The sequence below is a fragment of the Macaca fascicularis genome, chromosome 13, assembly GCF_037993035.2.
Source record: "Macaca fascicularis isolate 582-1 chromosome 13, T2T-MFA8v1.1".
In the NCBI taxonomy this organism is placed as follows: domain Eukaryota; kingdom Metazoa; phylum Chordata; class Mammalia; order Primates; family Cercopithecidae; genus Macaca; species Macaca fascicularis.
This window is the reverse complement of record NC_088387.1, coordinates 67,790,985-67,817,757: the sequence shown is the minus strand read 5'-3', so window position 1 is coordinate 67,817,757 and position 26,773 is coordinate 67,790,985. Positions and strand designations below refer to the sequence as shown.

General features: G+C 41.7%; 1 protein-coding gene, 1 non-coding gene and 1 pseudogene across 2 annotated transcripts in view; all 3 read left to right on the top strand.

The window, feature by feature from the left end:
• The first annotated feature begins 2,457 nt into the window (after nucleotides 1-2,457).
• LOC123568484 (U7 small nuclear RNA) lies at nucleotides 2,458-2,519 on the top strand. Its single transcript, XR_006691859.1, has one exon. It is a non-coding gene; the product is annotated as a U7 small nuclear RNA (small nuclear RNA).
• Nucleotides 2,520-6,606: 4,087 nt separating this feature from the next.
• Nucleotides 6,607-26,773, top strand: part of ACYP2 (acylphosphatase 2) — a 266,925-nt gene continuing 246,758 nt past the window's right edge. Inside the window, exon 1 of the mRNA XM_074011798.1 lies at nucleotides 6,607-6,729. The gene's annotated coding sequence lies outside the window, so the exon portion shown is untranslated. The remainder of the gene's footprint in view (nucleotides 6,730-26,773) is intronic.
• On the top strand, nucleotides 19,566-25,776 carry LOC141408342 (high mobility group protein B1-like; annotated as a pseudogene).

The following is a 26,773-nucleotide window of genomic DNA, read 5'->3' as shown; positions in this document are numbered from 1 at the left end:
CTCTGATGGCCAGTGATGATAAGCATTTTTTCATGTGTCTGTTGGCTGCATAAATGTCTTCTTTTGAGAAGTGTCTGTTCGTATTCTTTGCCCATTTTTTGATGGGATTATTTGATTTTTTCTTGTAAATTTGTTTAAGTTCTTTGTAGATTCTGGATATTAGTCCTTTGTCAGACGGGTAGATTGTAAAAATGTTCTCCCATTCTGTAGGTTGCCTGTTCACTCTGATGGTAGTTTCTTTTGCTGTGCAGAAGCTCTTTAGTTGAATTAGATGACATTTGTCTATTTTGGCTTTTGTTGCCATTGCTTTTGGTGTTTTAGTCATGAAGTCCTTGCCCATGCCTATGTTCTGAATGGTATTGCCTAGGTTTTCTTCTAGGGTTTTTATGGTTTTAAGTCTAACATTTAAGTCTTTAATCCATCTTGAATTAATTTTTGTATAAGGTGTAAGAAACGGATCCAGTTTCAGCTTTCTACATATGACTAGCTAGTTTTCCCAGCACCATTTATTAAATAGGGAATGCTTTCCCCATTTCTTGTTTTTGTCAGGTTTGTCAAAGATCATATGGTTGTAGATGTGTGGTATTATTTCTGAGGGCTCTGTTCTGTTCCATCAGTCTATATATCTGTTTTGGTACCAGTACCATGCTGTTTTGGTTACCATAGCCTTGTAATATAGTTTGAAGTCAGGTAGTATGATGCCTCCAGCTTTATTCTTTTTGCTTAGGATTGTCTTGGCAATGTGGGCTCTTTTTTGCTCCATATGAACTTTAGTTTTTTCCAATTCTGTGAAGAAAGTCATTGGTATCTTGATGGGGATGGCATTGAATCTATAAATTACTCCCATTCACAATTGCTTCAAAAAGAATAAAATACCTAGGAATCCAATGTACAAGGGATGTAAAGGACCTCTTCAAGGAGAACTACAAACCACTGCTCAATAAAATAAAAGAAGACACAAATAAATGAAAGAACATTCCATGCCCATGGATAGGAAGAATCAATATCGTGAAACTGGCCATACTGCCCAAGGAAAACACTTCTAAGCAGGCACCTGAATGAGAAGGAGTTAGCCAGATAAAGCTGGAAAAACAGAGCTCCAGGCAGAGAAAGTGGCTTCTACAAAGACTAGTAAGAAAAACCTGGCCGGGCGCGGTGGCTCAAGCCTGTAATCCCAGCACTTTGGGAGGCCGAGACGGGTGGATCACGAGGTCAGGAGATCGAGACTATCCTGGCTAACACGGTGAAACTCCGTCTCTACTAAAAAAATACAAAAAACTAGCCGGGCGAGGTGGCGGGCGCCTGTAGTCCCAGCTACTCGGGAGGCTGAGGCAGGAGAATGGCGTGAACCCGGGAGGCGGAGCTTGCAGTGAGCTGAGATCCGGCCACTGCACTCCAGCCTGGGCGACAGAGTGAGACTCCGTCTCAAAAAAAAAAAAAAAAAAAAAAGAAAAACCATTGTATGTATGGTGTTGGGTATTTAGGCAGTTTATGAGGATTAGAGCCCAAGGCAAACTAATCAGAGCAGTCTGAGCTGTGTGAAGTCTGCAAAATTAATCAGATATATGAGTGTGGGAGTATGGTTAGGTCCCTCACTCTTGCCTGTGGGCAATTTTTTTTTTTTTTTTTTGAAACAGGGTCTTGCTTTGTTGCCCAGGCTGGAGCACAGTGTTCTAATCAAGGCTCACTGCAGCCTTGACCTCCCAGGCATCAGCGATCTTCTGACCTCACCCTCCTGAGTACTTGGGACCTCGGTTGTGTGCCACCATCCCTGGCTAATTTTTTATTTTTTTGTTTTTTGTTTTTTGTTTTTTTTTGGTAGAGACAGGGTCCCACTGCGTTGCCCAGGCTGGTCTTGAACTCCTGGGCTCAAGTGAACTTCCTTTCTCAGCTCCCAGTGAGTTAAGATTACAGGTGTGAGCCACAATGCCTGGCCTACCCACACATTTCTGTATGAATTTCCTTTCAGGAGAGTGGGGAAATGATGAAAATTGTGTGTTATATAAGGTTTTGCCTAATGGGTGAGAACCACTGGTGTAGACCATGCTGAAGACAATCGGGAGCCCCTGAAAACGTTCAAGCAAGGGAGTGACATGATCAGACCTGCATTTTGGGAAGATCGCTCTGGTTGTAATGTGGAGAACAGATTGTAACGAGCCAGCCAAGGTAGCATGAAGACCAGCTGGATGGCTGTTGCCATATTCCAGGTGAGAAATGAGTATGGCCTGAAGTAAGGTGTTAGTAACAGAAATAAAGAAAGAACATAATGATATTTTCTCCCTAAATTCTCTAAAGAGTTAGCTTCACTTTCCCAGAAATATATGCTGTCAAGACCAAATGAATGGTAATATTTCAGACATCCTGAAAGATAATGGGGAAATACAGTTATGTGTCGCATAATGACATTTTGATCAATGATAGACCAAATATAATAGTGGCTCCATAAGACTATAATAGTAGTGTTACAGCTCTTTTAGAATTTGTCAAGCAGGCTTTTTGGTTTTTGCCAGAAAGCCCAGAATAAAAGAAAAGACTCTGAGCACTTTGTGAGGCCAAGGTGGGTGGATCACTTGTGGTCAGGAGTTTGAGACCAGCCTGGCCAACATGGTGAAACCCCGTCTCTACTAAAAATACAAAAATTAGCCAGGCGTGGTAGTGGGCACCTGTAATCCCAGCTACTCGGGAGCTGAGGCAGGAGAATTGCTCGAACTCAGGAGGTGGAGGTTGTGGTGAGCCGGGATCATGCCACTGCACTGCAGCCTGAGCAACAGAGTGAGACTCTATCCCCCACCCCACCCCCAAAAAGACTATAATACTGTATTTTTATTCTACCTTTTCTGTGTTTAGATATGTCTAGATACATGAATACTTACCATTGTGTTACAGTTGCCTACAGTATTCAGTACAGTAATATGCTGTACAGGTTTGTAACCTAGGAGCGATAGGCTATCCCCCCTGTCATCTGGATGTGTAGTGGGCTATACCACCTAGATTTGTGTAAGTGCAGTCTAAGATGTTTGCACTACGATGAAATTGCTTAACAATGCATTTCTGAAAACACATTCTCAATATTAAGTGACACATGACAGTATGTTTACAACAGGGATGTTTCCCCTATTTCTCAAATCGTATCAACAGTGTAATGGTTAAAAGACTAGACTCATCTGGGCGCAGTGGCTCACGCCTGTAATCCCAGCACTTTGGGAGGCTGAGGTGGGTGGATCGTGAGGTCAGGCATTCGAGATCAGCCTGGCCAACATAGTGAAACCCCGTCTCTACTAAAAATTCAAAAAATTAGCTGGGCGTGGTGGCAGGAGACTGTAATCCCAGTTACTCAGGAGGCTGAGGCAGGAGAATCGCTTGAACCTGGGAGGTGGAGGTTGCAGTGAGCTGAGTTCATACCACTGTACTCCAGCCCAGGCAACAGTGTAAGACTACGTCTCAAAAAAAAAAAAAAAAAAAAATCTACACTCTGGTTAAGAGGTTTGAATCCTCACACTCTGACATTTAAGAGCCCTGGCCTTGGGCAAAATCCCTCAACTTCTCTAAGCCCCAGTTTATTTTTCAGTGAAATGGGGATTTCAACTGTTGCTACCATGTTGTAATTTCATGAACATAGGTATTCACTTCACCTGCTTTTTAGACCAGCCCTGGCTCTAAGTAGAGACAATTTCAAAAGCAAATTGTTCAGTTATCTTTTGAGTAGTGGTATTAAATTTATATTTAACCATCTACATGATCAGAGTTTGACCCATTTGTGACAAATTTCGGACAATTCTAGGATTAGAATGGCTGCCTATAATTTTAGGTTATAGAAGAGAGTGAAACTTATCTGTTGGCACCAGGCTTTAACCCAATGGTAGATGTTCCCTTCTTATAATTTGTTAACATTTTGGGTGATCATGAAGTACTTTCTAAGGACTTGGGAATGAGGAAATAAGATTGCCTTCTGAGAATAAACTGTAGGATCAGAGCAGAAAAATACTAAATTTTCTGAAGGAGACAGGCTGACTCTTAGGCCAGCTAAAATGTCAGCAATATAATTAAATATATATTAATATAGCTAAAGATATCCGTCAAAAAAGGATTGATTGGCCTAGGTAAACATATAGACAAAACTGGCAGTACCTCTCCAAGTTTAGAGTAGGGGAAAGAAAGTCTTAACCATTAGCATACATATTTCTTTCTTTCTGTTTTTTTGTTTTGATTTGTTCTGAGGCAGGGTCTCGCTCTGTCACCCAGACTGGAGTGCAGTGGCATGATCTTGGCTCACTGTAGCCTCCGTCTACCGGGTTCAAGCGATTCTCCTGCCTCAGCCCCCCAAGTAGCTGGGATTGCAGGAGTGTGCCACCAGATCTGGCTAATTTTTGTATTTTTATTTTTATTTTATTTTATTTTTTTTGAGACAGAGTCTAGCTCTGTTGCCCAGGCTGGAGTGCAATGGCCGGATCTCAGCTCACTGCAAGCCCCGCCTCCCGCGTTCACGCCATTCTCCTGCCTCAGCCTCCCGAGTAGCTGGGAGTACAGGCGCCCGCCACCTCGCCCGGCTAATTTTTTTTTTTGTATTTTAGTAGAGACGGGGTTTCACCGTGTTAGCCAGGATGTATATTTTTAGTAGACAGGGTTTCACCATGTTGACCAGGCTGGTCTCGAACTTGACCTCAGGTGATTTACGCCCACCTCGGCCCCCCAAAGTGTTGGGATTACAGGCATGAGCCACCGTGCCCAGCCTAAAGTCCCTTTGGCCATGTAAAGTAACACTCACAGGTTCTGTGGGCATCTTTGGGGAACTTCTTCAGTGTGCCACGGGGTCTTCTAGCCCATTTCCATATATCTGATTATCTATCTTTATTGTTACTGCTGAGCAGGATTCAGATTATGACTTGACTTCCCACATAGGCTGTCTACGGAGAGAAAATGCACAGCGCATTCAGACCTTGAAGTTTCTGTCCCCATGACAGAGATTTCTCATGGTAAGTTTGTAAAGTGTCTTCTGATGGTGAATTGGCTTCTCTTTGCCTTGACGTCAAGGAGAAAATGCACTAATCAGGCAAGTGAGAAAATTCTCGTCCATGTGAGAGTTTAATTTCTCATTGTAAATGAATAAAGTGGCATTTGGATGTCTAGGATCTGTCAGGGCCTACACCCAGGACATTGGCAGGACTGTTTGTGGGCCATATCCTGAAAAGTGGACATCCAACTATGGTGCTCTGGTACCTCCTGCATGGCCCCTGCGGTCTTCCTTGGATGACACCTTGACTGCTTCATGGTCAGGTCTCTCTCCTCTGATTTCTAGATCACTCACTTAAGAGGATGAAGTAATGTTGTCCCTAATTTTTTTTATATATATATATGCGTGTATGTGTGTGTGTATACACACACACACATATATATATACACACATGCATATATATATATATATATATAGAGAGAGAGAGAGAGAGAGTTTTACATTGAGTTTCTGGCCAAAGGACCTAACTAATATTTTTTAATGTAGAGAAAAACTCCTTTAGAAAATATTTCAATGGACATTAGAGTTTTGTTTTGTTTTGTTTTTTAAGACAGGATCTTGCTCTATCACCCAGGTTGAAGTGCAGTGGTGCAATCTTGGCTCACTAGAACCTCTGCCTCCCAGGCTCAAATGATCCTTCGGCCTCAGCCTTCCAAGTACCTGGGATCACAGGTGCCCACCACCATGCCTGTCTAATTTTTTTGTATTTTTGGTAGAGACAGGGTTTCACCATGTTGCCTAGGCTGATCTCAAACTCCGGTTCTCAAGTGATCCACCTGTCTCAGCCTCCCAAATTGCTGGGATTACAGGCATGAGCCACCACGCCAAGCCTGTTTTGCTTTTTTGAGACAGAGTCTTGCCCCGTTACCCAGGCTGAGGTGCAGTGGCATAACCACGGCCCACTGCAGCCTCAACTTCCTAGGCTCAAGTGATTCAACCACCTCTGCCTCCTGAGTAGTTAGGACCACAGGTGTGAACCACTATGCCGAGTTAATTTTTAAATTTTTTGTAGGCATGAGATCTCACAATGTTGCCCAGACTAGTCTTGAACTCCTGGCCTCAAGCGATCCTCCCCGCTCAGCCTCCCAAAGTGCTGGGATTACAGGGGTGAGCCATAATGCCCAGCCTAAAACATGCTTTTAATTAACTTAAAAAAGTGAATAAAATGTGTAGTAAACTTGAAATCAGAGTGCTTTTGAAAGAAATGAAATGTAAGACTTTTAACCTAGGTGGTTATCAATGGTCATATCAGAAGATTGAAAATATCAACATTATAAATGTCAAACTATAAGAAACTTGAAAATTCTTTTAGGAATGTGAAGGTGACTTAGAGCTAGCAGGTGCTTTTCACTGTGTGCATCAAGCAGATTGGAATAAATATTTCCCCAGGGTGTAACAATCTCCTAAGCTTTCTCTCCTACACAGTGAAATTACTACAATCTAATATTCAGTGTCACCAACACCTTCCCTTACATAATAAGGAAATTAAAGCATAAAGTAGGAAAAACAAGCTGGATATATTGAGACAACTCTGGATCAACACTTCCTGGAAGGTGGGAGGACGGATTTATTCCAACCTCTGAGCCTCCTGATTCAAACATTTGTTTGGTTGTCCTTGGCCTAGGATGCCTTTATTTTTGGCCTGGTGAACACCTCCTCATTCTCCAAGATTCACATTAAGTATCAGCTTCTTTGTGAAGGCTTCTTGCACCCTAAGGGTAAGTTGACCCTTTTCCCATCTTCTTTGTTAACACTGCGTACTCTGTATTTTTTGCAAATATATCTTACTTTCCACTATATGTGAGCTTCTTGAGGGCAGGGATTTAAATATATATATGTATTTTATTTACTTAACATAGTACTTACTAAATGCCCGGTGCTATTCCAAGCACTACTTAAATATTCGGTCATTTAATCCTTGTAATAGTCCCATGAGGTTTATTATTATCTCCATTTTGTAGATGAGGAACCTGAAGTGTAGAGTGTTCAGTAACTTTATTCCTCCTTGTTTCACCAGAACCTAAAGGTGATTCTTTGCATACAGTAGGCATTCGTTCATTCAATAAATATTTATTGAATACTATATATATATATATATGTATATATACTCTTCTAAGTGCTAAGATACAGCAATGAAAAAAGATGAAAAAAACCCACCACCCTTTTGGAGCTCACATTTTGGTTGTCAGAATAAGAAAAAAAAAAAAAGATAAATAAAATAAACATTTGTTCCATAGGTGGCAATAAATTCTGCAGAAAAAAAAAGCCAGTAAGTGGGAAAAGGAGCACTTGGAATTGCAATTTTGGATGGGTTAACAGGGAAGGGCTTACTGAGAAGGAGATATTTGAGGGAAGGAGGTGAGTGAGTGAGTGAGTCATATCTGGGGGAAGAACATCCCAGGAACAGCTAGTACAAAGGTCCTGAGGCGCCTGGAATGTTCCAGGAACAGCAAAGGGTGGGGAGCGTGCTCCTAGAATAGAACAGAGAAGCGGGAAAGAAGTAGAGGATGAGGTTGGGAGGGAATGGGCAGTGAGCAGAGCATGTAGGGCATTAAAATAAATTTTCAAGTTGAACTTTTACTAAAAATACCTTTGGAGGTTTTTTTTTTTTTTCTTCCAGCCTACATCATGCTTTTCTTTTTTTCTTTTTCTTTTCTTTTTTTTTTTTTTTTTTTTGGGGGGGACACGGTCTCACTCTGTGACCCAGGCTGGAGGGCAGTGGTATGATCTTGGCTCACTGCAACCTCCACCTCTTAGGCTCAAGCGATCCTCCTGCCTCAGGCTCCCTAGTAGCTGGGACTACAGGTGTGCACTATCATGCCTGGCTAATTTTTGTATTTTTTGTAGAGATGGGGTTTCATGATGTTGCCCAGGTTGGTCTCGAACTCCTGGACTCAAGCGATCCAACCACCTCAGCCTCCCAAAGTTCTGGGATTACAGGCCTGAGCCACCACATCCAGCCCTTTGGAGGGCTTGGAGGGTTTTTGAGCAGAAAAGTGATCTTCTTGAATTTATGTTTTTATCAGTATCACTCAGGCTTCTGTGTTTTAGACTTATTTTCTGTTTTGTTTTTGTGTGTGTGTGTGTGTGTGTGTGTGTGTGTGTGTATGTGTGTGTGTTTTGAGACAGGGCCTTGCTTTGTTGCCCAGGCTGGAGTGCAGTGGTGCAATCATAGCTCACTGCAGCCTCAAACTTCTGGGCTTAAGAGATCTTTGTGCCTTGGCCTCTCAAAGTGCTGAGATTAGAGTCATGAGTCACTGCGTCTGGTCCAGGCTTCTGTGTCCAGAAGAATCTCAGCATGTCAAAGATGGAAGCTGGCAGACTAGTTTGGAGGTTCCCACAGTAATTTAGGTAAAAGACAGCAGTGGTAGTAGTGGAAGTGGTGAGAATTGGTCAGATTCTGGACATATGCTGAAGGTTAATCAGACAGATCTGCTGATAGGTCAGATGTGAGGTGTGGGAGGAAAAGAAGCATCCAGTATGACTTCAAGGCTTTGAACTCTGCAACTGGAGAAGAGAAGAAAAGGAACAGGTTTGGTGATAGCACAGCGGTAAGCAGAAATTGGGTGTTGAGTTTAGGACTTGTTAAACTTGAGATGTCTATTATTCAAATGATAATATTAAGGAGGCAGCTGGATGTGTGAATCTGGGGTATAGGGGAGACATGCAGACTGGACACTGTTAGCACATCCTAGATGATAGTTCAAGTCATGAGATTAGAGGAGATTGCCGAATGAGTCAGTCAAGATGGAAAACAGAAGAGGTGCAAGGGCTGAATCTTGGGATGCTCCAAGTTTTGGAGGTCAGAGAGATGAATAGGACCCAACAGAGAAGACTGACAATGAGCAGCCAGAGCAATAGGGGAAAGGTTGGATAAGTGCCCTTCTAAAAGCTGTATGGAAAGTAGTTCAGAAGGAAAGAGTAATCACATTCTACTCAGCGATCAAGTAACATGAAAATTGAGGCTTGGCTGTTGGATGTAGCAACAGGGAAGTGGAGGAGACCTCGACAAGAGCAATTTAATTGAAGTGGATTGGATACATAACTGACTATATTAGGTTTAAGAGAGATATTGGACATGGGGAATATAGACAACCCCCAAGAAAGAAAGAAATGGAGGTAGTAGCTGAAGGAGGAAGTGAGGTCAACAGAGGATTTTTCAAAAATGGGAGAAATAATGTTCATAGATTGGTGGAAAAGATCCAGGGGAAAGGGATGAGCTGATGCAGGTGATTGAGAGGAGAATTGCTGGAGTGATGTCCTTGAGTAGGTGGTGTCAGGTTCACAAGGAGAGCAGTGACCTTTTCTTTTCTTTTCCTTTCTTTACTTTTCTCTCTCTTTCTTTCTTCTTCTTCTTCTTCTTCTTCTTTTTTTTTTTTTTTTGTATTTTTTTGTAGAGATGGGGTTTCACCATGTTGCCCAGGCTGGTGTTGAACTCCTAGCATCATGCAATCTGCCTGCCTCTGCCTCCTGAAGTGCTGGGATTACAGGCATGAGCCATCAAGCCCAGCCAGCGGTGGCCTTTCCTAGGGGCACGGAGTGTTCCTCTACAGTCACAGGAAGGAAGCCCAGAATATGGGCATGATGCAGCGGTGGGTGTTTGTGGGAGCTCTCTTCTGATTCATTCTATTTTCTCAGAGAAATAGGAAGCAAGGGCATCAGAACGATGAGGGGAGGTGAGTAAGTAGTTGAGGTTTGAGGACAGAGAAGGTGTGAAATAGTCACCCAGGAGAGTGGGAGAATAAAAGGGCCAGGGAAATTCAGCGTGATTGTTAGCCGCATTAAGGGCCTACTCAAAACTTATGATTATGAATTTAAAGTGAGATCTCTTAGTATGGTTTGATTCTTCACTAGTTGCATTTGGCTGCACAGGTGTACGACTGGACTACGCGGAATGTCTAACAAAGGTCATTGTTTAGTCAAGTGAGTATCTCAGTGTCAGAGGGGGCAAGGGAGCTAAGGGTACATCCAACATAATATAAGTGAATTTAAGCTGGATGAGGTATCAAATGAGCGCATACATGAAAGAATAAGTTGTTTCCCTACTTAGAATGCATTTTTTTTTTTTCATTTTATTTTTTTTTTTATTTTATTTTTTTTTGAGACGGAGTCTCGCTCTGTCGCCCAGGCTGGAGTGCAGTGGCCGGATCTCAGCTCACTGCAAGCTCTGCCTCCTGGATTTATGTCATTCTCCTGCCTCAGCCTCCCGAGTAGCTGGGACTACAGGCGCTCGCCATCTCGCCCGGCTAGTTTTTTGTATTTTTTAGTAGAGACGGGGTTTCACCGTGTTAGCCAGGATGGTCTCGATCTCCTGACCTTGTGATCCGCCCGTCTCGGCCTCCCAAAGTGCTGGGATTACAGGCTTGAGCCACCGCGCCCGGCCTTTTTTTCATTTTAGAGTGGGGTCTTGCTCTGTCGCCCATGTTGGAGTACACCAGCATGATTACAGCTCACTGCGGCCTCAACCTCTTGGGTTCAAACAGTCCTCCCACCCAAACCTCCCAAGTTACTGGGACCACAGGCATGAGACACCTCACCCAGCTCTGGAATTCATTTTTTGTCTCCTGTCCATTGCTTCAAACTCACTTTATTCTTAGTGGTCCATATAAGAACTGTACTCCCCAGAAAACAAGCTTAATGTTAAGCTAGTAAACATTGCTCTTGGATCAGAATAATTTAAGAAGAGCAAGTTTTATATCGTAGGTCATGGTGTACAGGGGTTATTCTGTTTAAATTTTTCCTTAGATTGTTTAGAATTCTTCTTCCATTCAAATTTTAGCTCATTCTGGGAGCAAAACACACTGACCCAGGATAGATGCTGGAGAGTGACTCACAGAAGTTTCCACAAACATACAGCTTTTTTTTCTTTTCCTTTTTGGCCAGGAGTCACTATTTTTATTAGTGTCTGGTAAATGATACTTGAGTAGATCCTAATTAGGGGTGTGTGTCAAAGGGCATGATGGTGAGGGGACCCTTATTACCTTTGGGTCCCTGTTTGGCTTCAAATTTGTATTCAGCAGGCGGAAAGAGAGGCAAATGCTACCATCTGTCCTTGGCCAGGGAAAACATATTTACAATGCAGACTCTCCTTTCACTAATCCAAGCTGGAGATCAGACAGAACCAAGAAGCAACGTGGAAGACCAACCAATCTTTCTTAGGAACCTAACCACATCAGCACACCCACCATTTCCACCTCCCTATAATTTAAATATAGCACAAAATAAATGCTCTGTCTACCTTGCTCTACATAGCCATCAGTCCATGCATAGCGCAGCCACTCCCTGACCAAAGCCGTGTTACTATATGTGGCCAGGGACCTTGGTGAATATGGGGTGTGTGTGGTGAGTGTGTGTATGTGTGTGTGTCTGCTATTTTAAAACTAGTGGCCTAAAAATAGTTGTGTACACATAGAAAATGCATGCTGGTTGAGTGGTTGAGTTCAGGATTGCCAAACCCCAGAACTCAGCCTGGGAGGATGGCAAGTATAATACATCTTATTCTATTACCTGAATATCTTAACCAACGGACAATCAAAAGGACTCCAATATACAGGCACTCCTACTCAGACCAGTGGTTCTCAACAGGGGCAGGACCACTTTTTGGATGTGGTTTGGGAATTATGGGTGCATTTTTGGTTGTCACAGTGATTGAGGGTGTGCTCAGTGGTATTTGGTGGCTGGGGCCAAGACTGACAGATGTGTGGAACAGTTCCATAGAACAAAGAAACTGTTCTGCCTGACTTTCAAATGCCCTGCAGGGCATTGATATGGATGAAAAAATCTATTTATAATTATTTCAACATAGACCCTAACTCCAATTTTCTTTCTTCTTTATTTTATACTTATGGCATTATGCAAATTAAAACTTTTTTTTCCTTTGCGAAATTAGATTATATGATATATGAATTTCATTTAAAATCATGAAAGCAATGTTTTATTATACAAAGGGGATAATGGGTGTGATATGATGGAAAACTACCATGCTAGATACTTACGTGTATCCAGACATCCTTCCTTGGCAAATTTACAGGTTGTCTATAACTGCATCTAACCTTATTCATAAAAGGTAGCAATGCATCAAACCCTGCAGTCCACATTTAAATCCTAAGGTGTGAAGAGTCTCGGCTGGGGGCTAGCTGTGATTCCTCCTCCTTATCCCAATTAGGAGGGAACTAAAAACAGGAACTACCCACATTTTTTAGGGAAAAGGAAATCACAGTAAAAATGTGTGTGAGGATGGGAAATAAGAAGCTCCAGTTGGTGACAGGAGCAAGGGAAAGGAGAGTTTGGGGCTGGCCATCAAATTAAGTAGAAAGCCCCATCAAGGACAGAGACGAGATTTCTCTTCTAGACCTCCACCTCCAAATACTCCTCTGCCACAGATGTACACACACAGCCCATTGTTGTCTCTAGAAATGTCAACTGCAAGTCACAGTTACTCCATAGACACCACAAACAGACTCCCTTTGTTCTCAGGATATGTGTTTACACCAGAATATGTCATCCACTCAGCTCCAGACATTCCACTGAATAAAGGTGCCAAGGGAAAGTTTTGGAAAGGTTTTCAGAAGAAGATCTAGGGCTGAGTGCAGTGACTCATGCCTGTAATCCCAGCACTTTGGGAGACCGAGGCAGGTGGATCACTTCAAGACCAGCCTGGGCAATATGGCAAACCCCTGTCTCTACCGAAAAAAAAAAAAAAAAAAAATTAGTCAGGTGTGGTGGCACAGCGCCAGGCTGAGGTGGGAGGATCACCTGAGCCCAGGAGGTGAAGGTTGCAGTGAGCTGAGATTACACCACTGCGCTCCAGTCTGGGCAACAGAGTAAGACTCTGTGCCCCTAACCCCTCCCCACCGCCAAACAAAGAAAGAAGATCCTGGGAGGCAAATGGTTTATTAATCAAGACCCTACAATTACAAGGATATGAGGCCTTTTCCCATAATTAGGGTGAAGCAGCTGCAAATAATCACGGCAGGAGGGAGTAATGCATGACACCACCTTTTTTTTTTTTTCCTGCAGTGACCTCCTGTCACATCTGCTGCCATGTTTTATGCCAGAAACTGCAGTGGAAAGTGGTTGTTGAAGGTTTGTTGTTGTTGTGAAACCATCCCTATAAACTTTACAAAATTAATCAGGAAAGAAGGGAGGGACAGTAATGAAAATAAACCTAGCTTGCAGCATAGTCGGCATTAATCATGAGGTCAGCTCCCTCTTTGACCTGCTTCCTCATAGTTGTTTAGTGCCTGTTGTATTAGAATTTCATAGATCCTGTTACAAGATTATAGTTCCCCTTACGTGCTTCATCGGTAACAACTTGAACATTATAAAACTTTGTTTTCCATTTGAGATATTCCTTCAGGTCCTGCATACCAATGAAACTGCTGACATCAGCTGGTCTGAAGGACCCCAAAAGGAGCTGACTCACCAAAGAATGCAGTTTCCACATCCTAATGATTTCATCCCCTTTATTCCAACTGATCAATGACCCCAATTTTCCAGATCCTCACCCTCTATGATCCCCTTAAAAACTCCAGCTTATAGTTCCTTGCAGAGATGGATTTGAGGGTCACCTCTCATCTTCTTACTCAGCACCCTGCAGCCATTAAATTCTTTCTCTGCTGCAAGCACTCCTGTCTCAGTGTATTGGTCTGTTACTATGCAGTGGGGATATGAAACTGTTGGTCTTGTCAAAGTTTGTGTTTTGTTTTTAAGAGAGAAGCAGGCTAATTAAAAGAGAGGTTTTAGGGAATAACCAAAAAGACGGTTTGATATTGAAAACTCATAAAATTGTGGAACACTGGCCAGGCACGGTGGCTCACGCCTGTAGTCCCAGCACTTTGGGAGGCTGAGGCAGGCGAATCACGAGGTCAGGAGGTTGAGACCATCCTGGCTAACATGGTGAAACCCCGTCTCTACTAAAAATACAAAATATCAGCCAGGTGTGGTGGCAGTCACCTGCAGTCCCAGCTACTCAGGAGGCTGAGGCAGGAGAATGGCGTGAACCCGGGAGGCAGAGGTTGTGGTTAGCTGAGATTGCACCACTGCACTCCAGCCTGGGTGACAGAGCGAGACTCTGTCTCAAAAAAAAAAAAAAAAAAAAAAAGGTGTAGAACACTTTCTGCTGCTCAGTATGATGTGAAATCTCAAGTAAAAGGATTGGCTAGGCTGGGAGTAGTGGCTTATGCCTGTAATCCCAGCACTTTGGGAGGCCAAGGTGGGTGGATTGCTTCAGCTCAGGAGTTCTAGATCAGCCTGGGCAACATGGCAAAACCCCATCTCTAAAAAAATACAAAAATTAGCCTGGCGTGATGGAACACACTTGTAATCCCAGCTACTCAGGAGGCTGAGGCAGAAGAATTACTTGAACCTGGGAAGCAGAGGTTGCAGTGAACTGAGATTGTGCCATTGCACTCCAGCCTGGTGACAGAGCAAGACTGTCTCAAAAAAAAAAAAAAAAAAAAAAAAAGGAAAGGAAAGAAAAGAAAAGTAATGAAAGCAAAAAAGAAGAAATAAAAAAAAGTTGCTTGAGAAATACATGTTGTTTGTCTCCAGGCTGGATCTGTATCTCCCATGGATCAACGTAAGACCTCTTTCAGTGGAGGTATGGTCTGGTCAAAATATTTGTTGAATTAGGTTGAGGCATGGGGATGAGGCCACAGTGGAGGAAAGTGATATGGCCAAGAGCAGGGCCAGCTTCAGAGGTGTATGACCAGTCCAATCACACAGGGCCCTGGGCTTAGAAGGGCTTGCACCCATTGGTTCAATGCCTCACTATTGCCATCTTGAAATTATTAATAACTTTTGAATAAGGGGGCCACATACTTTCATTTTGCACTGGACCCTTCAAATTATATAGCCAATCCAAGTCAAAAGAGTGAACATCTGAGTCTGAGAGAGCTGAGTTCAAATCCGAGTTCTACCATTACCTAGCTGTATAATCTTGGGCAACTTATTTAACCTCTTTTCATCAGTAAAATAGGAACCCTGGTAGTATCTACCTCATAGGACTGTTGTGAAGACTAACATAAACTATATTGCAGTTTTCATTAGATATTATTGGTGTTATCATCAGTGACAAAGATTTAGATGACATTGCAAAGGCACAAAGGAACTAAGGCACCAAGCAAGGCTGGATATCTGTTTTCTAAACCCATTTTTGGGATACATTTCTGCTCTGGATGTATATATTGACGTCACCATCTTGTGGCAAGACAGGCCAAGATAATTTTCCTAATTGCAGGCTTCACTGACACATTTTGTGCCAGAACCGCAGGAGAGTAGGTGTTATTTCAAATCTGTGAATCATCACCACACACTCATGCACAGCATATTTCTTATAAATTTAAAAGAGTTGAACTCTAACCAAGATAATGGAGACATTATTTTAGAATGTAGAAATATGCCCATATAAAGGCAACTTGCTATTGAAAATACTTATTTCTGCTGCGTGGGCCTGTCGAGTCATTTTATTTGCCATACAGTTATTGAATGCAATATTCCCCACCAAAGAAGGTGCAAATCAGAAAATATCATCAGACCCATTTTACTAGGACTACATACTAATTACCACCTTGCCATGAATACATTGATTGTATTGTATTAGAATATGGTTTGGGCTAAGTTAGGAATGAAATGTGGAGGTGAGGCCAAATGGAAGCATATTCTTCCTTTTTGACTGAATACCCCCTATTAGTTCCTTGCTTATTACTATAATTAAAAGTAGTCTTTGTCAGTACTAGTTCTTTTAAAATTATTTCTGAAGTTGAGAACAATTTTTTAAAGTGTGAAATGGATTTTTAAAAAAGGTTTTAATACATTAAATATATCATGAACTTTCTACTTAGACAAAAGACCCCAGCTACCATACCATGATAAGAAATTCTCTCCCGAAGAGTTGAGTCATGATTCTGGAAGAAAACTCATCAATGGCTAGGGAGATAGAATTGACGCTGTGATCTGGGAAGTGAGTTCCTTCCCCCAACCAAGTCTGGCTCCATGGTTGCATGTGAAGGTCAAGTTGGTCTTCCAAGTCTCACTAAGCATTCTAACCTTGGGCTTCACTCTATTATTAAAGTCATTAGAATCTGATAAATGTAGTATTATTCATTTAGAGATGATTTTTCCTAATTTAATATTTTGCTTACAGAAGTTTTTGTAGGCCAGGCGCAGTAGCTCATGTCTGTAATCCCAGCACTTTGGGAGGCTGATGCAGGAGGATCCCTTGAGGCCAGGAATTCGAGAGAGTCTGGGCAACATAGGAAGATCTTGTCTTTACTAAAAACAAACAAAAAAAGAGAAGTTAGCTGAGTGTGGCGGCACATGCCTATGGCCCTAGTTACTCAAGTAGCTGAGGTGGAAGAATTGCTTGAACCTGGGAGGCCGAGGCCACAGTGAGTGTGATTGTGCCATTGCATTCCGGCCTGAGTGATGGAGTGACTTTTGTCTCAAGAAAAAGAAAAAAATTAACCATGCGTTAACAGCTGCATAGCAAATTTACCATTACAGCCACTTTTAAAAAATTAAATCAAGTAATTAGTTAATTTTTTTAGAGACAAGAGTCTTGCTCTGTCACCCTGCTGGAGCGCAGTATCACACATAGCTCACTCTAGCCTTGAACTACTGGGCTCAAGGGATCCTCCCACCTCAGCCTCCAGAGTAGCTGGGATTACAGGCACATGCCACCATGCCCTGCAACCATTTTTTTTTCTCCTGAGACGGAGTCTTGCTTTGTTGCCCAGGCTGGCGTGCAGTGGCGCGATCTTGGCTCACTGCAAGCTCCGCCTCCCTGGTACACGCCATTCTCTTGCCTCAGCCTCCCGAGTAACTGGGACTACAGGCGCCTGCCACCACACCTGGCTAATTTTTTTGTGTTTTTAGTAGAGACGGGGTTTCACCATGTTAACCAGGATGGTCTGGATCTCCTGACCTCGTGATCCGCCCGTCTCGGCCTCCCAAAGTGCTGGGATTACAGGTGTGAGCCACCGCGCCCGGTCCCTACAACCATTTTTTAAGTGTATAGTTCAGTAGCGTTAAATACATTCACATATGTGGCATTTTAAAGGAGGTCTTCAGTGCCTAAATATGCAGAATTGTTTCCAAATCTTTTAGATAATTTAGACACTGACAAAAGGAAGTGACAGACGTGGCTCTGAAATTCCCAGGGAGTGCATTTTTAGGGTTTATGAGAGAGCACCTCATACCAGGCAAGGGTAGGTACACCTCAGGGCTCAGCAGGAAGCAACAGCAGGGACAAGGACAGAGATTTTCTGAGAATTTGCCATGTGTCAGTCTCTGTTCTGGGATAAGTAAGAAATAATGAACTGGGGCCGGGTGCAGTGGCTCACACCTGTAATTCCAGCACTTTGGGAGGCTGAGGTGGGCAGATCACTTGAGGCCAGGAGTTCGAGACCAGCCTGGGAAACATGGTAAAACCCTGTTTCTTCTAAAAATACAAAAATTAGCCAGGCGTGGTGGTGCATGCCTGTAATTCCAGCTACTTGGGAGGGTGAGGCAGGAGAATCGCTTGAACCCAGGAGGCAGAGACTCCAGTGAGCCAAGATCGTGTCACTGTACTCCAGGCTGGGTGACACAGTGACACCCCCATCTCAAAAAAAAAAAAAAAAAAAAAAGAAAAGAGTAATGAACTGACTAGTGCTGCCCCTGATCTTTCGTGAATCCTTCAACCATATTATAAGACTGCCTCACTTCCTCAGACACTTGCCCCTATCAATTGTGTCTTTTTCTTCCCTGTGATTTTATCCTTTCTCTCTCTATTGGCTTTCTATCCACATGTAAATAGCTGTTTCCCATTTTAATGAAACAAAATAAACCAAACCAAACAAACAAAACCTTCCCTTGTCAAAATCCTCCCTTTTAACTTTATATTCTTTTTGTGTTTGCTCACTCTTTAATGTAGGGTTTCTTTTTTCCTTTGAAAGCTGTGCAAGCATGGGCATAGTTGCAAGTCTCAAATCATTTCCCAAGGCCTTTGACAAAAAACAGCAGTCCTTGCCCCTCTGCTGCTTCTTACTCCCCCCAAACTACTATGAATACTTTCTATTCTTTCAACCAGTAATTTTTTAAAAAGAGTATCTCCTCATCTCAGAATAACAAGCTTGCTCACATTTTTCCAGCTTTGGCCATTGGGAGCCCTTTCAGATTGGCTCCACATCCCTCTTGTTTTCTGAGCACTTCCTTTCTTCCTGGCACTATACTTACTTTTTGCCAAGCTTGTCTTGTATTTTCCCTTTTTCAGCCCTGGAATCATCTATTTTCCAAGGAGCCCTGGTTTCTTTCATTGGAGAGTGGTTTTTAGAAACCCAAATCTGGGCACAAGTGTGCTCATTGCTACTGGACGGACACTGCTTCTAGGCCTTCTCAGTGGACAGAGTTAGGAAATAAATGAATGTATTTCTATGTACAGTAAGTCCTTACTTACCATCAGTAGGTTCTTAGAAACTGCAACTTTAAGCAAAATGACATATAAATAATCCAATTTTTTTCTTTTTTTCATTAGGACCTCATGATGCAACAGTAGAAACCATTTTTTTCCCATCAACGGTCTAAAAAATGATGTTTAATGAAACATTATTTGAGGACCTGCTGTATATTGTTTCCTTTAAAGTTGCAAAGTCTTCCACGTGCTGTGGTCAGGTGCTGTGGCTCTTGCCTGTAATCTCAGCTACTTGGGAGGCTGAGGTGGGCGGATCATGTGAGGCCAGGAGTTTGAGATCAATCTGAGCACACATAGGGAGACTCCCATCTCTAGAAGTCATTAAAAAATTAGCAGATGTGGTGGCACGTGCCTGTAGTCCCAGTTACTTGGGAGGCTGAGGTGGGATGATCTCTTGAGCCCAGGAGTTCGAGACTGCAGTTAGCATGATCTCTGGTGCATTCCAGCTTGGGTGACAGAGTGAAACCCCATTCCTGAAAACAAAACAAAAAGAAACTAACTGAAGAAAAAAAATTTTGAACTCGCATATGTTAAAGTTCATTCTTTCTACTGTGGTTATATGCGTTTCAAAAAATGCATAGTCATGTATACACCACTCCAGTGCTGTGTAAAATAGTTGCATCCCCGTAAAAGTTGTCTTTATAGTCTCTAGTTCAATTTCTGATTGTACTTATCAAATTCCTTTGTCTTTTAACATTTTTATTTATTTTTTTTTTTTTGAGGCAGTGTCTTTTTCTGTCATCCATGCTGGAGTGCAGTAGCGCCATCACGGCTCACTGCAGCCTTGAACTCCTGGGCTCAAGCAATCCTCCTGCCTCAGCCTTCTGAGTAGCTGAGACTACAGGCGTGCACCCAACTAATTAAATTTTTTTCTTTTTTTGTTGATATGAGGTCTCGCTATTTTACCTAGGCTGTTCCAGAACTCCTAATGTCAAGCTATCCTCCTGCCTCGGCCTCCCATGCTGTTGGGATTACAGGTGTGAACCACCGTTCTTGGTCACAAATTCCTTTAAAGAGTTGTGCAATGGCTCTCACAGCCATTTCAGTACATTACACTCTATAGAGATAGCACTGGGCAAGTGAGAACCAGACAGGCACCAGGCGACTCTGTGCCTCGCTGAGGAAAAATAACTAAAAATGGGCAAAGGAGATCCTAAGAAAGCGAGGGGCAAAATGTCATCATATGCATTTTTTGTGCAAACTTGTCGGGAGGAGCATAAGAAGCCGCAGGCAGATGCTTCAGTCAACTTCTCAGAGTTTTTAAGAAGTGCTCAGAGAGGTGGAAGACCACGTCTGCTAAAGAGAAAAAAAAATTGAAGACATGGCACAGGCAGACAAGACCCCCTATGAAAGAGAAATGAAAACCTATATCCCTCCTAAAGGGACGACAAAAAAGAAGTTCAAGGATCCCAATGCACCCAAGAGGCCTCCTTTGGACTTTTTTCTGTTCTGTTCGGAGTATCGCCCAAAATCAAAGGAGAACATCTTGGCCTGTCCATTGGTGATGTTGTGAAGAAACTGGAAGAGACGTGGAATGACACTGCTGCAGGTGACAAGCAGCCTTATGAAAAGAAGACTGTGAAGTTGAAGGAAAAATACGGAAAGGATATTGCTGCATATCGGCTAAAGGAAAGCCTGAGGCATCAAAAAAGGGAGTCATCGAGGCTGAAAAAAGCAAGAAAAAGAAGGAAGAGGGCCGGGTGCAGTGGCTCACGCCTGTAATCCCGGCACTTTGGGAGTCCGAGGCAGGAAAATCAGGCCTCCCAAATGAGGTCAGGAGTTTGAGACCAGCCTGGCCAACATGGCAAAACCCCGTCTCTACTAAAAAAATACAAAAATCAGCTGGGCGTGGTCGTGCATTCCTATAATCCCAGCTACTCAGGAAGATGAGGCAGGAGAATCACTTGAACCCAGGGAGCAGAGGTTGCAGTGAGCCAAGATTGCACCATTGCACTCTAGCCTGGGTGACAAAGAAAGACTCTGTCTCAAAAAATAAATAAACAAATAAATAAAAATAAAGAGGGAAGAGGAGGAAGATGAAGAGGATGAGAAGGACGAGGAAGAAGATGAAGAAGATGACGATGCCGAATAAGTTGGTTTTAGTGCAGTTTTTTTTCTTGTCTATAAAGTATTTAACCCCCTTGTACCCAATTCATTCCTTTCAAAGAAAAAAAATTGAAATGTAAGGCTGTGTAAGATTTATTTTTAAACTGTACAGTGTCTTTTTTTGTGTCGTAAACACACCACTGAACATGTCTTTAGGTAACCCTGTCCTGTGGTATTTTCAGTAGCCACGACTGAAAATGTGGCTGAAACTGTACCTTGCCTGGTACAGTATGGGGACTGTAAATTGGCATGGAAATTTAAAGCAGGTTCTCCTAGGTGCACAGCACAAATTAGTTATATATGGGGTTGGTAGTTTTTCATCTTCAGTTGTCTCTGATGCAGCTTATAAGAAACAACTGCTCTGTTAACTGAATATTACTCTGTAATTGCAAAAAAAAAAAAAGTCGCAGCTGTTTTGTTGATATTCTGAATGCTTTTAAGTAGATACAATTTTAAAAATGAGTATTGTCGTCCTTAAAAAACAAAAAAAGAGCTGTGCAATACTCTATCTGCCACCAGAGGACTCTTCTTTGACATCTGTGCCACCTTCAAGAAAGGCAATAGATTTCTAAGGTTTCCAGCTGAAAATGGCTGGAAGGGCTCTGTTAGAAAAATCAGTCATTGGGAGGTTGATGGAAGCAGGTGGTCCATGAGGACAAGATACACTCTAGGGAAAAGGAGAGAGAGCAACTAACTGGGGAGGTCTGATTGTATGGAGTGCTTTCCCCAGAGGGAGAATGTGCCAGTTATCAATTTATTGCCTCTCAGCTCCCTTCACTGACTCATCTATTAAAATAGATCTTGGCCCTTTAGTTTTCCTTTTACTATAGCCAGCAAAATGTTTCATCAGTAGAGGGTGCTGGAGAGAGGCATTGAAGAAAAAAGATGTTTTCCTCCCTGGTCCTGATGGCTTGTTGGTCAGACCCCTGAAGAGCATGTTGTTTTCTTCACTGCTGGCTCAGTATAAGTGCCTACAGGGCATTGCTTTTGCTGTATGCCTTCTTCAGCTCTTTTCTTGACTGGAAGAGTGTGGTTAGGAGACCCAGACCGCATGGCTTTCATCCTGTCCTATAATGCTGCTTTGCATAGGCACGCTGGGGTCCCCCATAGGGCTGGCTGTCTAGTGAACTGGATGCCCAGCCTTTGTCCACTGGCTCAGGCTGCTCTGGTCCAAGTCATATGCAGGGGTGCGCTTGATTGCTGCGGAAGGCCTCCCCAGCTCTCAGTCCCACCAGCACCCACAGTGGCAGCCCAACTCACTCTGCACACCCACCCATCAAATTCAGCTCGCCTGGGCCCTAGATATCCTCACACAGACACTGCGTGTTCCAGGCCTCACACCTACAGCGGCTCCCTGACCCTCTCTGTACCAGTCCCCCCCATACACCCAGCATGCCCACCAGCTCTGACCTACCTGCCCCAAAGGGTTACTTCTTTCCTGGTAACTCTTAGCCATCTCTGGGTTGTGCAACTTAGGAACTCCTCTGCCACCAAGTAGATTGTGACCACACCTTCTTCAATGAGCTCTGATCCCTTCCTCCAAGTTTGTCCTTTTGTTGGAACTTTCCCTCGGTCCTACAGCAGTGTTTAGAGCTTTCGTTCTATCTTTAGAGTCACTCTCCTATCATTCTTTACTCAATAATTCTTTATATTAAACATCACTGTTTAAATTACTGTGTGGTTTTTGCTCTTGATTAGACCCTAACTAATTAAAGTTTACTCTCACTGGGAGAGGGCAACAGGTGTTCTGGTTTTTCATTAAATCTCATTTCAAAAAAGAGAAGAGAGCAATTTCCTGTCAAGAAACTGGATGTTGATATTGGCACAGACTCTCTGGGTAGAGGATGGAATTGGTATGAAACCCTAACCAGTAACGCAGGCCCCAGGCCCCAGATCCTGGCTTATATTCAAGTATAGTTTCGAGATAGGGATTTTTCTGTACAATGAAAGAACAGCTTCTGAGTGCCTATCATAACCCAGAGCTGGTAAGGGTTTAAGATGTTTCCTAGACTTCTGCCTACAATGGAATAAGATAAGTTATTCTGGGAACATTATTACAGTGAGAAGTAAAATTCACCTTCTTTTCATTGAGGTGGCACTTAAAAATAGCATAAGAGACAGATAGTTTCTAGATTAGGTATAATGTGCTAATAATGTAAAAAAGGTTCTTCTTTTGCTTCTTTCTTATTCTTGCCAACGATGCATTTCTAAGTTTCTCTTTTAAAGAAGATTTCCTGGGTCTGAAAAGGAAGTTCGAAGTCCTTGTGATATTCTGCTGACAGACTGATCTTGTTTTGATTTTCTCGAATATTCTGTTTCTCCTTTTCTGCAAACAATGGGTCATTTTTGTCTCTCGATTTTACTTAGCTGTGGTTTGAAGTCTTCTTAACGTGACAGTACTGTGTGTTAACCATGCTCTAATTAAAGAGTGAAGCTGAGGTTCTCCAATGTTCCTTAAAGATTTCCTTGGTTAACTCTACCACATCTATACATCTCTGATAATGATACCTGCAGTCTTGTTCATAAAATAAGAGGCATTACCAACGTGAGATGATTGGCCACAATCACATATCTAAAGAAGGAAGGAACAGGTAACTCCTCTGAATACAAGAGACTTCTTTCTAAAGGATTTGACCATCTCCCACTGTTTTCCCATGTTTGTCCTCATAGTAATCTAATGAGGTAGATACTACTTTAGAGATAAGAAAGCCAGGCTAAATAAATTAGGGAGATTTGTCCAAGAAGTTTCAGTAGTAGTGTGCAGACTAGAAGTTGTATTTTAATTCTCTGGCTTTATGTAAATATTTACTTACTAACTTTTCCTCATATGAAAAAGAGCTGGCTATGCAACAATTGGTTTTTCTTTTTCTTTTTCTTTTTCTTTTTTTTTTAGACAGTCTCACTCTGTCAACCATGCTAGGGTGCAGTGGAATGATCTCACCTCACTGCAACATCCACCTCCTCGGTTCAAGCAATTATCCTGCCTCAGCCTCCCAGGTAGCTGGGACTATAGGTATGCATCACCATGCCCAGCTAATTTTTGTATTTTTAGTAGAGATGGGGTTTCACCATGTTGGCCAAGCTGGTCTAGAACTCCTGACGTCAAGAGCTCCACCCACCTTGGCCTCCCAAAGTGCTGGGATTACAGGCGCCCAGCCTGGTTTTTCTTAAATGAGATAATTTCTTCCTCTTTTCCTAAATCATCTGTCAGGAATAATAAAATTAAGTATTATTTATAATAATTCCATTACTCACAGTAATAATTGTGATAATAATGTGAACAATTTGTATTTATATAGCATTCTATTATTCACAAAGCATTTTAACATATATTGTCCAATTTCATTCCTACAAAAATCCTTGTAAGGTAAATAGAAAAAGTATTATTTTTTCTATTATATTTAGGATGTGATGGTGGAGATTGAATTTGATCCTAAATTCAACTCTAAAACCTGTTCTATGACACCCTCCATACACTACATAATAGCCGAAGACATATTAAGCCTATCTGCTGTTCAACAAATTACATGCACCCAGACGTCCAGTTTGGCAGAGAGAACAATGCATCTAAGTGTTCAGTTATGAATTAAATTCTGAAGTTAGAGAAATATTGGACACATATTGAAATTGTGTATTCTATAACATGTATTGTGATAAACACAGAGTCTAATAATGTATAGTACTGTCAGATATAGTACCTCCATAGACATACTGTAATATAGTAGTACTGTCAGATATAGTACCCCCTTAGACATACTGTAAATAGATTTCTTCCACTCTACGGAAACTGAAGCTCAGAGAAGTTAAATAACTTATTTGTACCAGTCTCCTATGATTTCAAAATGCTGCTTTTTCTAGATTAATGTAGTTGATTTCAAAAAAGATGTCCATATGAAAAAATTTCTCCAGGGAGCAGAGAAAAAGAGCTGGTTGTCTTCCGCTGGCTTGAGGAGGATCGGTGAGTGGAACCAGGCACTGGTGGAACTAATCAGGGTGTCATCCAAGCAGGACACCCTAAGTTTGTCTGCTTATCTACTGATTTGATAGGCAGCAAAGAAGATATCACCATTCGTGGCCGGGTGACATGGGCAGTTTCTTATATTTTTGCCTATCGTCAAGGATACGATTCAAATAAAATCATACATTCTTTCCACAGGTTGTCAACATCCATTGACTGATTTAGGTTTGATCGTATCCATTGGCAAGGGCACATGCTTACTGAGTTTACCAGAAGCACAATAGCCTGTACTACTTATATTTCCATTTCTTTTTTAAAGATATTTTTGCTGAGAATGTGCAGTTGAATTCCAGATGGTAAAGTGAGTATCAAATGGAACTTCTTTGTATTCTTTAAATGAATGATAGCTCTCTGTGTGTTTATAATGATGTATATTTTCAATAATGACACATTCTGGATTTTCTAAAATAGCTCTGATTTCAAATTATTTATTTTTCCCGTGGAAAAGCTTATCTTGGTTCAGATTTTTTTATTCAGAAAATAGTAACTATATCACATGTTGTGCCTGTCATCTGTATTTTAGTTGCCATTTGTCACCTGTACTTAAATAGCGTTCTACTATATTATCTGTTGATTCCTATATTAAGAATATAATGAATTTTCTGTAAATCTAAAATCAGAAAAAAATACTTTTAAAGGGCCGGACGCGGTGACTTAAGCCTGTAATCCCAGCACTTTGGGAGGCCGAGACGAGCGGATCATGAGGTCAGGAAATCGAGACCATCCTGGCTAACATAGTGAAACCCGGTCTCTACTAAAAATACAAAAAAAAATTAGCTGGGAGCGGTGGCGGGCGCCTGTAGTCCCAGCTACACGGGAGGCTGAGGCAGGAGAATGGCGTGAACCTGGGAGGCGGAGCTTGCAGTGAGTGGAGATCGTTCCACTGAGCTCCAGCCTGGGCGACGGAGCGAGACTCCGTCTCAAAAAAAAAAAAAAAACTTTTAAAAAGAACTGAAAGGAACTTAATTATTTGTGTAAGACAAACAATTTTTCTTTTATTTATTCATTATATATATTTAATATATCTGATATGACAAATAAGTTATCAATATCTTGCTCACACCAGAACATTAATTCCATTTGCAAAGTTATGTGAAAATTATCGCTATTATCCCAATAATTCAGATAAAATAGCTTTCTAGTGCATTTTCTTCTTCAATATTTGGGTTGATAGGGAAGGGATATGAATTTTGACTTGAACCATAAACTAGATTGTCTAGATTGACTGATTTCATGACATAACCATGCAACCTGCCCTTGGGGTTTCTTGGTGATGAAATTTTTCTTACTGTTCTCACATGTTTTGTTTCCAGCTATAAATTCATACAGTTATCAGTGTTTGTTTTTGGCCAAGTCATAATTGTGAGTGAAGAACCATGGAAGGAGAACATTTTTTGCTCATCAACTACTTTCATAAAATCAACAATTTGCTTAAGTGAGTCTTCAAAATAAATACTGATTTTAATGAATATCTACCTTTTACAGTTCATCAGAACATTTTGGTATGTAAAATTAGCCTCAGGATGGCAGAACTTATATGTTAGACACATTTTGAGGAAAAAAGTGCCCATGTAAAAGAAACAAATATTGAGTCTATGTTTGATTGATTCAATTCTAAGAGAGTTTTTTACAGTCATGTAAGCACTGGCAGACTGTTCTGTCTACCAGAGAAGTATGTTTTATTAGATGCATACTAAATTTGTTTACTCTGGATTAATAGGTTCTGAATTTATACACTTCTTTACTGTTTTTTATATATATATGTTGTCAGCAAAAATGTATATAATACTGTTGTTTATAGGATACTGAATATTCGGTAATTTGTAAGGTGAAATGTGGGAATTACTCAAATGAAGAGTCAAAGCAGAGAAGGCTCTGGATGATTTAATGAGGTCACCATTTGAGAGGGGCTTGAGTGAGAACCAGGCTAAGGCGGAGCAGAGAAAGAGAGGCTTTTGATTTGGTTATTAAATGCCAAAGAGATGTGGTGTAGTAAATGTAAAGAACAAATGAATATTTGGAAAACAAATATTTTAAATTCATATTTCATGCTTTGGGATATTCACTTTTCACACACAGAAAATAGGAGAAAATGTTTTTCCCTTTGTGAATAATTCTTTGAAAATTCAAATATTGGTCCCTGAGGGAGGTAGGGCATATGAAGCAATGATTGATCTCTTCCTAA